The sequence below is a fragment of the Lissotriton vulgaris genome, chromosome 11 (genome assembly GCF_964263255.1).
Source record: "Lissotriton vulgaris chromosome 11, aLisVul1.2, whole genome shotgun sequence".
NCBI lineage: Eukaryota > Metazoa > Chordata > Amphibia > Caudata > Salamandridae > Lissotriton > Lissotriton vulgaris.
The window spans coordinates 62,441,482-62,458,733 of NC_141699.1; positions in this window are offsets into that span (position 1 = coordinate 62,441,482).

Genomic DNA, 17,252 nt, shown 5'->3' on the forward strand with positions numbered 1-17,252 from the left:
AAATCAGCCACAACAAGGCAATGGGGCCCAGAACAAGAGAAAGCATTCCGAGACACAAAGGCAGCCTTGTCAGCGGACACCACCCTCTCATAATTTGAGCCCTCTAAGCCCACCAACGTGGCCGTGGACGCTAGCCCTTTCGGCCTAGGGGCAGTGCTGACGCAGCTTCAGAGCAACGGGGAGTGGGCACCCATCACCTACGCCAGCCGCTCATTGACAGATACGGAGCAGAGGTACTCGCAGATTGAGAGAGAGGCCATAGTCATCCATTGGGCCTGCCGACACTTTCATGTCTACGTGTACGGCCACTCCTTCACTGTGACCACAGACCACAAGCCTCTCCTACCCCTGTTCCAAGGCTCAGTATCAAAGCCACCTCCGAGAATCGAGAAGTGGATACTTCAGCTACAAGGGTACAACTACCGAGTGGAGTACAAGCCAGGGTCAACAAACCCCGCGGATTACCTGTCAAGGCACCCCCGAGAAGCCACCCTGAAAGATAAGGAAGAAGCGGAAGACACAGAGGAGTATGTCCGTCTGGTGACAGAAAGATCCCGACCACTACCCATGAGCCTTGAATCCATCGTTGAAGCCTCACACGATGAATGCCTCCAACTGGTCGCCAATGCAGTCCAGTCAGGGAACTGGCGCCCCATCCAGGACTCCCTAAGCAAGAGGACACCACAAGCTAAGGCAACCCTGGAATCCATCCTGAGAATCAAAGAAGAACTGTCCCTCGACCGCCAAGGATGCCTTCTACGAGGTCCCCGCCTAGTCCTGCCGGCCAGCCTCACCCATCAAGCGGTGGAACTAGCGCATAGAGGACACCAAGGCATGGTGAAAACCAAGAGCCAGCTGAGAGCCAAGGTGTGGTTCCCGGACATGGACCCAATGGTGGAACAAACTGTCAGAGCATGCAACTGGTGTCAGGCAGCGGGGCAGCCGGACCGCCCTCATCCAGTCGTGACCGAAGACAACCCTCAGAGGCCGTGGGAATGCGTAAGTGTGGATTTTGGACACCTCCCTGATGGGCGATACGCGCTCGTGATAATTGATGGCTTCACCAAGTATCCGGAGGTAGAGATCGTAGGGAGCCAAACGGCCACGGAAGTCATCGCCAAATTCGAGAAGACTATCGCCACTCATGGCATCTTAGGAGTGGTCAAGACTGACAATGGACCACCCTTCCAAGGTCAAGAGTTCGCTGAGTACCTCAAGAGCTGGGGTATCCATCACCCCAAAATAACCCTGCGCTGGCCCCAGGCCAATGGGGAAGTAGAGAGGTTCATGCGCACGCTCAACAAGACCATCCGCATAGCCCTCGCAGACGGATCATCTGTAGAAAAGGCCATTTACAGCTTCCTAAGAGAATATCGCATGACCCCACACGTTACCACGGAGGCGGCACCTAGTGCGTCGACCATGGGCCGGATAATGAAGGACACTCTCCCGAACCACTCCACGTGGGTTCCTGAGCGAGCCAGCAAAGAAAAGGCCCTGGCAAACCGAACTCACTCCATTGAGCAAGCCAGCAAACGACGAGAGCCCGTGAATCCACGATTCAACCAAGTGACCAGGTCTATGTCAAGGATCGCTACCGAGGAAGCAAGTTCCGACTCCCGTTCGAACACGAACCGTGGACTGTCACTGGCGGGACCGGCACCATGGTGACAGCCCAGAGAGGAGCCGAAACAGTTACCAGAGACATCTCATTCTTCAAAAAAGCGCACCAGAGCAATTCACCGGGTCCAGCACAGTCCAGCCCGGGTCCACAGCAAGGAGAGGAGCCAGAGACTGATCCGTATATCTCGGAAGAAGAAGGCCTGAAGGACCAAGACACCTCTCAGTTTCCAGGCACCCCTGAAAGCAGAGTGTCAAGCCCATTTTCTCCGGCCGGAGGAAACAGTACCCCAATTCCGGGGACACCGAGGGTGATGATACCCAGAGGGGGACAGTCCAGATATGGACTGCGGCGGAATCCTGCACCCTCCTCCCAGCTAGCTGACTACCTAGTGGACTGACGCCCTGAATGAACACTAACAGACTGGTAACAGATCCATCGTTTTATAATCTACCGTAATTTTGATGTTTCTCTGTTTTGATAAAGGTTAGAAGGAATGTAGTGTTCCGGGGCGCAAGGCAGCGGTCTAGCTGACCCGCGCCACCGGAGCGTCCCTGCACTGATGCGTGACGTCAGACGTGAGAGGGTATAAAATAAAGAGGCGTTGCTACGACAGGCAGTCGGAGCCACGTGTAAACAGCAATATCGGCTCCTGTCTTATTTAGCGTTATGCAGCCGCTCACACAGCGCTAGCCCCAGCACAAACGCTACAACTCCTAACCATCCCCTGCATTCCACACGGGCGTGAATGCCAAATAGGCTGAGCAGAGATCAGACAAAAATAGATATTTCTCGCTCTGAATAGTTAATGCTCCATGCACAGCGCGTGTGATGGCCCCTCCTCCCGTGTCCCTCCTGGTCGGTCATCTCAGACAACAGGAGTAGTATTTTAATCTTTCACAAGTTTGTTTTCAATTCTGAACAGCTGTTCGAAACTCTTCGCGCACATTCGTCTTCATTAGCAGGATGCCCGCTTCACCCCACATGTTGGTACATATTAATTACTCTGCGGGACTGGGGCTGTTCTTAGTGCCTTTCTTTTGTTCACGGCGCGGCTGTGTGGCTTTTCTATCCGTTGTCCTTTGTTTCTTCTATTTCTAGCTCCTGGCAGTGTGAAGCACCCGATGCGGGACCCAGTTTGTCACAATACTGTCGATCCTATAAATAATTGCAATGGTGCGGAATTCTTTTTTAAGATATTCAGTGCACAACTTTTGTCAGATATTAGAGCTTCTATATTTCAGTGTCATGCTATAACTAACATAGCGTGTGGAATGAAACATTCATGGGTTCCATACTATTTGCGCCATATAATTTTCCCCTGTCACCTACTGATAGGAATGTGCCAGCCCGGAGTAGGAAGCTGAGGCATGGGGGAGGTGTGATCCCTCACACAGCTGGATGTTCACTGGATTACAATGGCTTCACCATGGCTCGGGAAAGGCGGATGGAGCCTGGAGAGTGCTAGCCCTACTGTTACTGGGGCTGCCCTTAAACATTCCCTATTTCGCTTACTGGTGCTGGGAAAAAGTTCATGGGAATATGCGCCAAAGAAGAGTGCAAGCCACAGTGATAGATGAGAAGGCGGGGCTTTAAGTGGGATGAAAAAACTGCGAGGTCTCTTAAAGGGGCGTGGGCAATGTACTTAAGGGCGTGGTTTAAAATCACGTAAACCGAAAATCTGTGCTTACTTAGCATAGTGTGCCACCCAACTTGTATTTTACTGTTTCTGTCATTGTATCCAGAAATATGATATAACAAGATCATGTCTACAACAAGACAGTATTATTGGCATCGTCAATGGTTGTTAGTTGCATAACATACATAAGCAGCAACTATGGCTTGTTTTAAACAGCCAAGAAACTAACTTTGGAATTGCTTCAGAGTCTTCGAGCTTTCGAGCTTTGCAGGAAAGATGCTTTGTTCTTGGGAGCAGTCTAACATTTCTTCTTCATGAAGTGTTTTCATACTGTCACGTGAACCTTGAATTCGGGAATAACTAACCCTGATAGAAAACAGTGACAAAGACGTTTACAGGTTCCACAGACGGATAAAGCGAGCATCAACAAGCCTTTTGACTGATGTTGAATGGAGCTAGGCAGTTTTGGAATATAAGAAGTTCTGGACAAATTTGGGTGCGTCTTGAAATTGAAAATCTCAATGCCTCAAAATCAGTGCTAGAAGGTCGAATTGTTGAAATGAGAATGTCATTACATTCCAATTTTAACTTACTTCGACATTCCTTTGTTATGGCTTTCATTGCATTTGTGGCAGTTATGAGGTCGACGTATCTACCTCTGATATACCTATGTCTCCAAATAGCATGACATTCAGGATTTACTTGTCAATACACTCCCCAGGACCCCAAATATAAACAAGCATTTGCAGGGCCGGTCCTAGGATTTGTGGGGCCCCGGGCAGAATAGGATCATGCGAGGCTCCTATAATTTGCATAAGATTTAACCTGACAGGAAGTGACCTCATAGGAGGTAATATCAATTGGACATTAATGATATGGCATTGTTTGAAGCCGCTTTTCAAGAAGCAACTTACTTAGTTTTGATATAAGTAAAATGAGTCAGGAAATAGACCCAGCAGAAAAATAAAAGTGGCCCCCATTAGTGAATTAGTTAACTAGAAAAGTGTCAAAATTAAGGCAGTTTTTAACTTGTAAAGACATGCTGTTTACAATTCAATTCAATTTTATTATGCTTTGGCTCTCGACGAGGGCCACATAAAATTCACAATAGAAGTTACATACAAAAGAAAAATTTCATACGCAAACACAAAACAGATTGCATCCATTGGCACATAGACAAGAAAGGCAACGTTAGACATCTCCAAATCACAATTAATAAATATCTAAAAAAACCTTTAAAAAAGTTAAAGATGTGGCAGCAAAACATTTCATTTGGGGGACCGTAAAGGAATTGTAGGAAAATATTTACATTAGAAATACCTAGTAGGAGACATATTGGTTTTAACCATTTAAACCGCAATGGGCGGAGTGCAGGGCAAATCAACAGGACATGCGATCGATCCTGAATACTCAGATTACAAAAATTACACATGGGAGAGGATCCATACCATTTAGATAAGAGTAGATTTAGGGGCAGTAAATTGTATCTTAAAAGAAACCATAATCTACGGACACCATATGGCATATTCCATGTGGCATAGGGTTGGGCCAACTTCATAGAATAAGAATTAAGGAGGAGGTCACAACCCCCTTTTTCTCGTATTGCATTCTTATCTGTTTGAAAGCAGAGTTCCCACGATGCCTGTTCTAGCAGGATTTTTAACTGGGATGGTGAGTGAAGGAACAAAACACTTTCGTCTAACTTTAAAAGTGCCACAGCTCATCTAAAGTTCCTTACTATTCGAGAGAACTCTTTGAAGTTGCCCAACAGTTCTCCTTTCAGGAGAGCTCTCATCGAACCCGGTTCAGCTCTGGCCAAGCAAGCCACCCATCTTACCAGAGCACATAATCCCTGAACCCAGCTACTCCTCAGACCGAAATCGAGCCTACATGCGGCCAAGGAGCACGCGGTGTTAAGGGTAGCTAGGGATCTGAGAAGTTTCCCTTCAATTTAATGACAGAAACCCCAGTGCTTCAGCTCTATGAATTCTATGCCATATAATAACATAGCAGGAATCTTTGCCCTATACACCTCAAGTAAACAGGCGAAGTGTCTTTTACCGGTGGCGAGATAGAGGGAATTCAGACCTTTGCCATGAGCGAGGGCTTTACGAGAGCTATGCTCAATATGGAGCTTCTCACTCAAATTGGACAAAATTATTTTACCCAAAAAGGTATAGGATTTGACAACCTCTAATTTCTGGCCACCTATAGACCATCCAAAATTTTCAGAACGGCACTTCTTTCTCCCTGCAATACACATAACTTTACTTTTAGATGTGTTAATCTTCATAAAATGAGAATCAGCAAACGCATGCAGGGCCTGCAGTCGATTAGCCAAACCTTTGGGAGTTAAATCTAAAACAAGAATATCATCGGCATACATCAAACAAGAGATAGGGACCCCCCCCACCTCCGGAGCTATACCCTCACAGGCAGTCAGGGAAGCAGGCAGATCTACAGTGTACAAGGAGAACAATAATGGAGCCAGAAGGCAGCCTTGTTTGAGGCCATTCAAAGATGGAATTCGGTACGAAAGTCCCCTTTCTCCACCTTGAAGGACATGACACCAAGTATCCGTATGGAGAGCACGTACAAGATCCAATAGATAAGATGGTAAACCAAGAGCAGCTAATTTTCTCCACAGCGTTCCACGATCTACTTTATCGAACGCTGTGGAGAAATCAATGAACGCAGCGAACACTACGCCCCCTCTCACACGTGTGTATTTATCAGAGATCACATGTAGGGCGGTGAGGTTATCTAATGTACCGTGCCCCCTACGGAAACCAGTTTGTTCTAATGGCAAGATGTTGTTCTCCTCGATCCAATCGTTGAGTAGTATTAAGATACATTTTGCAAAAACCTTTCCGATTGAGTCGAGGAGTGCTATCAAACGGGAGTTCATGGGGTTGTCCCTAGCTCCCTTCTTAAAAATAGGGATCAATATACTTCCCCTCCACGAAGCAGGGACCATTTTAGTAACAAAGCAGGATTTAAACAATGGGTAGAGGATCTTACTCCATATCAAGGGTTCCTGCTTTAGAACCGTCATAGGTAGTTCATCAGGACCCATTGCGCCGGAGGAGCGCATGTTCTTTATGGCCATTTCTATTATTTTCTCTGTTGGAGAGTTGATAGGAACCTCAGGTATTAACTCCGGGTCGCTATCTACAACCAATGTATTATTCCCTGCATACAGCTTCTGAATGTGAGAGGACCATAGCTCTTCAGATATGGGGATGGGGAGAGGGCTCGTTCTGGTACCGCATCCCTTACCAACTATGGACCAAAATTCTCTAGCCTTGCTGTGCGCAACTGCTTCCCGCAAATTTATCCATACCGCATCTTCCTTCTCCTTTTTTAATTTCGCTTTTATTCTGATTCTCTTTCTTTTTAATCTCGATATTTCTTTTGCTAGTTCACCGGATCTACCTAGGTATTCCTCTCGCACTAATTTATTTATTTCCTTATTCAGGCTACGCAATACACTAGTATAAACTACCTTTTTCCTTGAACAACTAGGCTTTTTCACATCCAGGATGATCTTCCTCATAAGTTCTTCAAAGTTAACAATTTCGGAACCATGCCAATCATTTAATTCTAATATAGTTTTACATAGAGTATCCTGCACCCCTATAATGGCAATTGGATTCCAGAAACATCTACCCGAAGAACCATGAAAATTAACATCCTTATTATTAAGGGACCAAGCCTCGGTGGGGGGAGGTTTTAACGAAATAGTTATAATGATTATGCTATGATCACTCAAGGATGTAGGGGATACCATAAGATCCTGAATGCATGGGAAAATGTCATAGTCTGAGATCACATAGTCAAGTATTGAGGCACTAAAGGGAGACCTGTGAGTAAATTTCGCAGGCACATCAGAGGGAAATCTCCCTTTTAGAATAAGCCCCTCAACTGCCGATAATTCTTCTAAAAGAATCTTCCCTCTTTTATTAGTTATTATTTTATCTGGAAAGAGGGATTGAGGAATAAAATAGGCCTCTTCTTTGGATTTATTTCTAAATAGATTTAAACTGGCATTAGAAATTTTACAGTTCAAATCTCCTACTAGGATAACTTCAGGTGGGGAATACACATTTTTAATCTGTCCAATATACTGAAATACATGCTTCAATAAAATGTTAAAACACTCTTCGGGAGGAATGTACACATTAATAATTACAACAGCAGACTTATTTGGCGAGCTAGGAAGATTAGCTATTGTTATAGCTTGGAAAAGATTACTTGGGTCAATATAGTGCGAGAACCTCCAGTGCAATTTATTAGACAGTAAGCAAGCTATTCCCCCCTTGGCGTGACCTTTCTTGGAAGGGGCCGCCGGCGCTTCCAACACATAATAATCCTTCCCTACATCAATGTTATTAGTACACCATGTTTCTTGGATGCAAATTACATTTGCTCCCAGCGAGAAAAGAAGCTCTAGTTTCTCTGGATTACTATGTATTCCCGCTGCATTCCAAGAAATAATTTTCAAATTTTTGTTAAAGATGATGGAATAATTTGGGGTTATCTGTGCTCTTATTTGATAGGGCACTAGGCAGCCAATTCCACCGATAATTATCCTCTGATGGAAGAGAGTTCTGAATTAGAGGAGGAGGCAATACCTGGGAAACCGAACGTTTCCCCTTAGAAACCCAAATCTTTAGATCTTTAAATGGAGAAGGAGCCCCATCTTGCTTATCACCCTTTTGGGCCATCCTGAGGGGATGGATGGTATTACCAAAACTGAAAATAGGCAGAACATCAATACCTCTGCATTGGAAGTTCTCCGCTTGCTGTAATATAAGATTTACAATAATTTTGGAGTGAAATTTGACCCTTATGCGTGACACACTATCTCCACCTAGCAAGGAAACTAACTCAATGTCACTTGATTGGATAAGGTGAAGACTTTCCAAGTCACTGAAACATTTAGGCAACCATGTTCTATTTAAGGGCAAATCAGCATCAAATAAAGGCAGAAAGTCCAAAACCAAAGTGTCCACATAAGACATTGATATTTTTGCCTGGGAAGAAAGGTGTGGGCGTACGCCAACCCCATCAGTAGGAGAAAAAGAAGAAGCCAAAGGGTTGAGAGCCCCAAGTTCGACCGGGATGGAGCTCCTTATCTCTACCATTGGAGGTGCAGTCAGTCCATGTCCACCCTTCTGAAGTAGGTCCTCCACAGTCATAGGAAGAGTATTACAAATGATCTCTGGATCACAATATGGACGGCAGGATTCACTCGCCACCTTTGTGGCCACCGGGTTAGAGACAGTGACATTATCTTCATTATCAGTTAAAACAATTGGATCTTGGAAGATTATCCGCCTTTGTCGTTTCTTCCTATATTTGCGCAAAGGTTTCCTTTTTTTTCCCTTATTGTTTCTATGTTTGCCGATTTTTTCCTTTATCTCTTTCTCCTCATCATGTTGCCCTTTTTTCTCAGGGATGAATATTGGAAATAATTCTTGTGTCACTTTTAAAACTGAAACAGACCGGTTTACTTCCTCTATTTCCAGATCTGAGTTCTTTACACAGTTAGTGGCCGCAGTGACTGGCAGGACCGTAGCATTGTTTTCTAGAACTACTACTGTAGGCTTTATACCAGAATTCTCTGCAGGGGCGTTTACATACCCCGTTGCCACACTAATATCGGCCTCGAGGGGGGGAACACTCCTCATTTCAGGAGCCTTTTGTAGCAACGTGTTCAATATTTGAGTGACAGAATCCAAAATACAGTCAGAGCTGCCTACAAATTTGCCCAAAAGAAGTAGTATGGAGGCTAGCAAATGTTCCAGGGCAATCAGAGATTCTGATATAGGTTTTTCACATGCAGCAACAGAAGGACAAATTCCAGATAGATTGAGCTCAGGGCTCTTGGAAACACTTAGCAACGCGGACATATCCTGTACATTTATTGAGGGAGTACTGCTATATAACAATAACCGAGATGGGGTGGCACCCACTGATGGCTTGATGGCTTCTGGAGATTTCAAACTACCTGCATCCAGGTAGCGGCCACAGAGTTCTAGGTCAATAGATGACAACGAGGAATCTCCTCCTGACCGAACGTGAAGAGTGGAGGCTTGTGGAGCTGGTGAATTGTTAGCTTGTTTTCCCTCCATAGTTTGAACCTGTAGCTTAGTGACACCATCAGCTTCGGAATGTACAAGGCAGGTCCTCGCATTAGTTTCTATTTGGAATGGGTCTGCCAACAGAGAGAGGGGGACCGAATTATCAACCACTTGTGTCGGCCCCACATGTGCAACTGAGAGCGGGCCATCTTCTCCATCAACTGGTAAATTCTTATGCACCGGTTTGTCCCTTTAGTAAAGGATTATTAACTGATTTATTTCTTAGGGGGTTGGATTTTGTTTTAGCACAGTTCCTTCCCCCTACTAATCTCCCAGAACGAAGCTTCTTTGTCATCCTCTCCAGTACTTTTCAAAGGATGTCGTTTAAAGAAAAATTAATCTCCACAAAGAGTGCAAATAGAAATGTACATAAACCAAAATAATGAATGTGATAATGGAGGTAAGTCGGGGGTTGTCCTCCAGTCAATGTCAATGGAGCGAAGGAATAAATGTTGATTAAGTACACTAGGCGGCGCTTCGTTTTAAGCACCACGTGTATATTTATAAGCAAATATAAATATAAATAACCTGGCCCAGTCCAGCCTACCTCAGTCCCTGAGGGCCACAGAGGGCCCGCCCTTTGTCCGGGCTTCGTCCGGCTATCGTCCCGCACGCGTTCCGCTACGCGTAAATATCTCCTGTTATTTAAATAGTTGAGGGAGTGGCGGGAAGAGGACCAGCTGCGGCCGATGATCGCCGCACAGCAGGCTGGTCCTCGCAGTCCCGCTGAAGGCTGTGGGAGTGGTGTTTACCTTTTTGTAAGGTATGGGAGATTGCATAGAATTGATTTTGCACAGGCAATGTTTGTTTTAATATCATGAAAATCAACATTAAAAATATGTTCATCTGACCATAAAGCAGGCAAACAAACAGCCCAAAAAACAGGTCAAATACTAACCTGGAAGATTAGACCATTACACACTGCCTGATTGCCCTAATGTCCAACCCAGCCACCGTGTTATACAATTATTGTGCTGATACAGGATCATTGTTTTTTGTAGGTAAAGTAAAGGACATGAATATAAGGTCCGATAGGGGCCTGTTTCAATGTCGATTTTAATTTACCATCAGGTAAAGACTCGAGGGACCTAGCACACTGAAAGCCATAGTCCAGCCAATTTTACATTCTGATTGTGCTCCTCTTCCTGCACCTCTTGTCTAGCTGCTATTTCACACCTATCTGCTCCCCCCGCCCCCTCTCACTTGATTCCGTATTTCGCACCCCTTTCATTCACTCTGTGCTCCCTTTCCCTCGTCCTGGATGAGCTGAGCGGTTTTCAGTGTGAGGCGCCGTCATTCTATCTTTTCATTTGCGCCCTGCAGGTTATCCTGCTTCTTATTCAACCAGGGGCAGGGCGCACTTCACAGGTGAGGGCTCTTGAATGACCTGTCTAATCGCTGCTATCCTCATGCAGATGCAGCGATTAGGCCAAGAGAGATGGACCGGCAGGCAGATATTGATTAAACCCCTTGGGCCTCCTGGGCCCCCTGGGCCTCCAAACTCTAAAGTATTTGAAAGCAGGAGGCCCCCTGGCTGCGAGGCCCTGGGTAGCTGCCTACGATGCCCATGCCTAGCGCCGGCCCTGAGGATTTGCAATGCAATAGGTCTCGCATTATTAAAGTTGGAGCTATCGGTCTTGCTTTATTATTAGCAATGCCAGTAGCTCAAACTTTAATAATGCAAGACCTATTGCATTGCAAATGCTTGTTTTGTAAGTATGCCCCTCAATCTCAAATACAGATCTTTAAGAAGAGACAACCAACCAAGAGAAGATAGTTATTTATGTAATTACTTGGAAATCATGTTAGATGAGGACAGACATCGCTACAATCAGTGCTTCATTTGAGCCAGTGCTTCCAGGTGGAACCCTCCGCCACCTGTATTGGGTACTCAGAGTTATTTTTAATCATCAGACTGACCCAGAACAAGACCGAAAAAAAGAAACAAATTCCTAAGAAGGAAGAGAACGATAGGAAAACAGTGACAGAGAAGGCACGAATGAAAAGGAACAAGCAAGAGTGAGATAACAACACAGGGAGAGTATGTTTATGGAAGAAGGAGCCACGAGGCGAAACTAAATTGCACAGCCTTGGTATTCACCAATTCATTGTTGGGCAGAGGTGTCTGCAAACAAAAATGGTCCCGGCACTTACTCTTTTACAAATTAAGCACTGGCGATGTTTCTTTTTTGTGGCTGTTTTTCTTTGTCCCTTGGATCTACACAAAGCTGTGTCACACTACTTTGCTTGACGTTGTTAGACCTGGCAATGCATTGAATCCGAGGGGTGTGTGCATTGGGACTGCTTCATTATGCCCCTTTGTGCAAATTAATATATATCCACTGGGTGGCGCCCTTCACCGTTTAAATAACCGATGTTTGAGACTTAACCTTCGGGATCAGTGCCTTGAGCAAAGTCTCTGGGGTGAAGTCACGTGTAGTTTGGCAGACAGACTCTAGGGTAGATAGGACATGTGCCTATTACTGTAGGGTGACCAGACGTCCCCGTTTTCCCAGGACGGTCCCCGTTTTTGGAGAAGTGTCCCCGTGTCCCGACACTTTTCTTCAAGTGACTCAAATGTCCCCGTTTTCAACCAGTGTCCCAGGTAAACACAGAAATGTCCCTGTTTTTCATTGTTCCCATTGAGCATGTGCGCTCATGCTCTCTTTGCACTGGCATTTGCTAGCCTGTGATGTTTTATTGATTTTTGGCAAATATATGCTGTAGTCCTTAAAAGTGTAAATGTAGTAAGAAGTACTAATGCTGCTGTGTAAAGGAGAGGTGTGCCAATAAAATACCTCAGATTTGTTGTCTGTAATGCTTCATCTCGGTCTGTGGAGGGAGCTATCGTTGTTGTCCCTTTTCTATGTCTATGACAGCTGTCAAATAATCCTACTTTTATGTCGATGGTTCCTGCAAACCGTAGTCCTACTTCTATGTCTATGACCTGTCCCCGTTTTTTGTTTTGAGAATCTGGTCACCCTATATTACTGACACCTGTCCACCCTATTTCGAGCGCATCTTTCAAAATGCAAACACTCTCCTGTCGTTTTTGGCTAGGACTCCACGAAATATTGATCACTCATAATCAGTTTCAATGTAAGATTAACCTGGACCAGCCTTGTTAGTCAAAGGAGTCACCAGGAGGCAGCTCTGAAATGTAACAATTAATATTTTATCTGATTAAACAAGCTTGAAACGCGGCTGCTCTTATGAACCCTGCACTGTCTGTGATTCTCTCCTAAAGTGATCTCGAGTGATGGAGCCTCTCAGAGATGCAGGGAGGAGTGGAGAGGTGTGGCTCACTGGTTAGAGGCGGCAGACCCGAGTGCAGAGAACGGCCCGGGACCAGGGTTCGATTCCCGACGCGGCAGGGTCTTGGACCAGGATCAGCGGACTGATAATTCTCGCATCGGTGCCTACTCCGACCTGGGAGCACACTCGGCAACTCTGGGCATTAGCTTGCCTCATCTCCACAACGGCCCCACACAAACGCTGGGGATGCCTGGTTTCACCTTGGAGACCCCCAGGAGGGACTATCTCACAGGGAAAGCCAGGACGGGTTCCCCAGCGGTCTATAGCGCTACGAGGCCTCCGGGTAGCAGTGCGCTTTACAAGACACAACAATTTACGAGGGTTTGAAGGAGGGGCCCGGAGGGTCTTGTATCATCCAATGAGCCGCGAGCCTGTTTGCATAGCGGAGCTGACCCCTCCCCTGCAAGGGTTTAAGGATGACTTTGGGGCCCCACCCGGAGATCTGTCTGCACCTCAGACCAGAGCTCTGCTGACGCGTCACCATGTCCTGGGCCCCCCTCCTCCTCGCGCTCAGCGCCCTCTGTGCCTGTAAGAACTGAATGTGTTTACTTTTTATTAGTCCATTAACAGTTTAACATAAATAGGTCAGACTAATGTACTCATGTGTTCCTTGTCTCAGTTTGTCCTGACCCAGCCGTCCTCGCTGTCAGTGACCCCGGGACAGACGGCCAGACTGCCCTGTGTGATGAGCAGCGGGGTCAGCATCGGCGGCTACTACATCAACTGGTACCAACAGAAACTCGGGAGCCCCCCCAGGTACCTGCTGTATTACACTTCTAGTTTAGGCAGAGCCCCAGGGACCCCCGATAGGTTTTCGGCCTCCAAGGACCCCTCCAGTAACACCTGCCACCTGCTCATCACCGGGGCCCTGGGGGAGGACGAGGCGGATTATTACTGTAAAGCCTGGTACAGCAACGATGCTGCACAGTGACACCGAGCGATGGGGAAGTGAGACAAGAACTTCACTAACAAATGCCACTAAACTTGAAACGAATCATATCCTTTCTCAGCATTCAGCCATCGTGTTGTTCTCTTCTCTCAGAGGTGTTATCCTACACTCCAGGGCAGGAGAGCAAAAGCGAAAGTCTTCCAATCCCAATATCTTGTCCATGAAGCGCCTGGAGCGCCTGTCGGGAGATTCTACTGTCGCGATGTAGATGGCTGACTGATGGGCACCCTGACCTCGGAAAGAAGGGAATCCTTCTGAGCAAAGAAAGAGAGGGAGTTTAATGCTCCCAAAAATAAAATAGAGAAAACATGAGAGGTGCTTTTGTACAAAGGAAAAAAGAACAATAGAACTTTCCAAAACTTTTTAAAATGTCAAGTAAGATTTTATAAAAACTTAAAAAAATATGTCAGGTGATATATTTTATAATGTGATTGACAGCAGTTTTACATACCTTCTAACTTTACAAAAATACCATCTGAGGAGGAGGCGGGGCCTTAAAGTGGGGCTTCAAGCAGAGAAAGGCCCCTACTGTTATCGGCCTCTTCCCTTCAAGGGCCAATACAAAATACTACGGTCACACCAGGAAATAGAACTAATATGCCATTTTATTTAGTTTAAGTTGAATTAAGGCCTGTATAAGACACCATGGGGGATATTTACAATAAATGTCGGAGTGCGGTGTTACTCCAAAATTGGTAACGTCACGCTCCAACATTTTCTAAATACAGGATCCGCCTTATTTACAAAAATACGGTGCACCCCATCATTGCCCCTAGCATTGGCACTAAAAAAGCTGCCCAGCGCCAGTGCAGACACCTTTGCTCCATGTTGCAAGGGTGTCTGCTCCGAAGGGGCGATTGTTTATGTGCAAGAAGCAATATCTTCCTGCGGAAAAACTCTGACTAATGGCGATTTGCTCTGTCTATGTGTGCTGCAAAATGCAGCACACAGACAGGTTTTACCTGGCCTGAGTTTTTTGCGCTGCCCGAGCCTTGTAAACCTGGGGCAACGTCAAAAAGCAATGAATGTTCTGGCAGAACGCCCACTGCAACACCCATTGCATGTCCCTTTGCTGCTAAGTGAAGCATGAAAAGGGGCTTTATTTACGAGGCGGCGCTAAGTCACAATAAGTGGCTCAACGTAGCTTTCTAAATAAGGAGAAGGGGATGTTACCACCAGAACTTCACTAAAAGTGTCATTCTGATGGTGATAGCCACTTGTAAATAAGTCCCTATGTGTTCCTTTTCCTACCCTGTTGTTGAAATTTCCCACTTCAGATCCAAGAAGCCACTATGTAATTTGCTTTGCAGCCAAAAAGATCCCAAAAATAATTGCACAAGTAACACAAAGCTCTGAAGTGGAGGGTATGATTTCAAAAGCATCAACAGGTTTTTTAATCTACTACAATGTATTTCAAACGGAATTGTGACTTAGCCCAGCAGTAATGTGTTAGCGGATCCTTATCAGAGTGTCACATGTTAAAAGCAATGCATATTTACATAGCTGCATAAATGTTGGTAACCCATTTAATACCCCTCTACATTACTGTAGTTTTATATTAATTGAACATATTTTTAATACAAAAGGGCAGTTCGGCTATGTAGGAAATCTGCCTTTTCTGCTTGGTCCATCTCCTGTTTCCACTGGTCATCTGGAAACTTCCAGGAAAAGGCCTCTTGTAGCTTGTTATAGCCCTGTAGCTTACACAGGAGGTGAGACAACTGATCCTTAAAGTCTTTTTTGGGAGTACAAGGGGGGGGGGGGCACGTCCAGTCCTTCAGGGCTCCTCACAGGTCACAGACAACAGGTTTAGGCCCCTTCTGTTCTTCCTCAAGTCCAGAAAGTGTTCTGAAATGTGTGCCTGGATGTACCATATTAATGCCTGGCACTACCTATTGGGTGGGTTGACTTTTGGCCTCTCCCTAACCGTTGGGGTAAATCTTCCAAGGGCCATTCCTACCTACCTTTTCTGTAGTTCATGTCTGCCTTACTGCAAACAGGCCCCAGATGCCATGTATCAGGGCATTTTGAAGATGGTTAAAGCCTTTGGCCGCACTAAACATGGTCTCCAAGGGCTGGAAGTCTGTGGGGAGAGTGCACTATGGTGATCCTGGTGTCCTCTCACATCTAATACTAAAATACAGTTTGAAGCTGGTACTCTACCCACAAAAACCAAGATACAGAAGTCTGAGAGGACAAAAGCAAGGTGCTTTAGCAACTAGACAGTGGATAAACCAGGATTGTCTTGGCATCCTGTTCGCTACCTTCCAAGTATTACATCTGGCTCAACAGACCCCTCAATGAGGATTTGACACTGTGGTGTCAAAAGGATGGGCACAGCTCCCACTCTTTTGTTGAGTTCAAATGGGTAATCCCTGGCCATTCTGGTCAACCTGTCAATAAGTGTGACCTATTGTGAAGCTCATTGGAGGAGTGTCACACCTCATTCACACCTTATTTTGGCCAGTCCTACGCTGAGAGAAGCTGGAGAATGAATGCAATTTAGCTTCTAGGAGCTTCAGGGAGGGAAATGGAAGCTTTCTAAACGTTATTTTTCGTTAATAATTTAAAACACATCCAACATCAGAATTGAATTGAATTCTTAAGAACTATTACAAATAATTGTTTATTTTTCTAGCTGCTCAAAGTCCCGATATACAGTATTAGTAGTTAATATTGTGTCCCAGTGTGTGTCTGTAGGCCAGTCAGTATTTTTACAGTGAAAATAGCTTTTGGGTGCTAGCCATTGTAAGGACGTGTTAACATTAACCACACACATGTCCTAGTTTTAAATACAATGCACCCCGATTTCGGGGCTACGAAGGCCTACATAGGGGTGACTTAAAGTTTAAAAGGAAGGGTTTTACCTGTCAAACGTGTTTACTTTGAAGGGTCGAACTGCAGTTTTTATACTGCTGCACTCAGGCTAGATTGGTACTCCTGAAGCCATGTGAGCACTGCCACTGCAGTGGATGGCACAAGAGGTGCTGCAGTCCTCTAGTGACATTTAACACCCAGGCACTGGGTACACTTTGTACCTTGTACTAGCGACCTTTAGACAAGTTAATATGCTCATTAGAAATAAGCCAATGTAAGCACTTTTAAAGAGGGAGCTCATACACTTTAGTACTGGTTGGCAGGGGTAAAGTGCACAGAGTTCTAATGCCACAGAAAGTAAAGGGTCAAGCAAAAAGTGAAAATTACTGGGTGACCCTGCAGAAAAGACAGATTTCCTTAAATTCACCTACTCACCAGGCAAGCTCTATATCATTGTTGGGGGTGTGCGACCGCCCGTGAAGGATATCCTGTGAACAATAAATGGATCTCCAGAATAGACAATCATTCTATCCACTTCCTTCTGACAGGGTTGTGGGTGGAGACTGAGATGGATGGGAAGAGAGATGACGAGAGAGGGAATAGATGTGAGAGAGATGGATGAGTAAAGACGAAGGGCAGAGAGAAAGCGAGGGGACATAGACAAAGAGATGGAGAGTGAAAGCTAAAATGAGAGAGAGATTAAGAGAGGGACGTATTCACCAATTGTCCATCATCAGTCCATGAGCCACTCAAGAGTGATCGAGG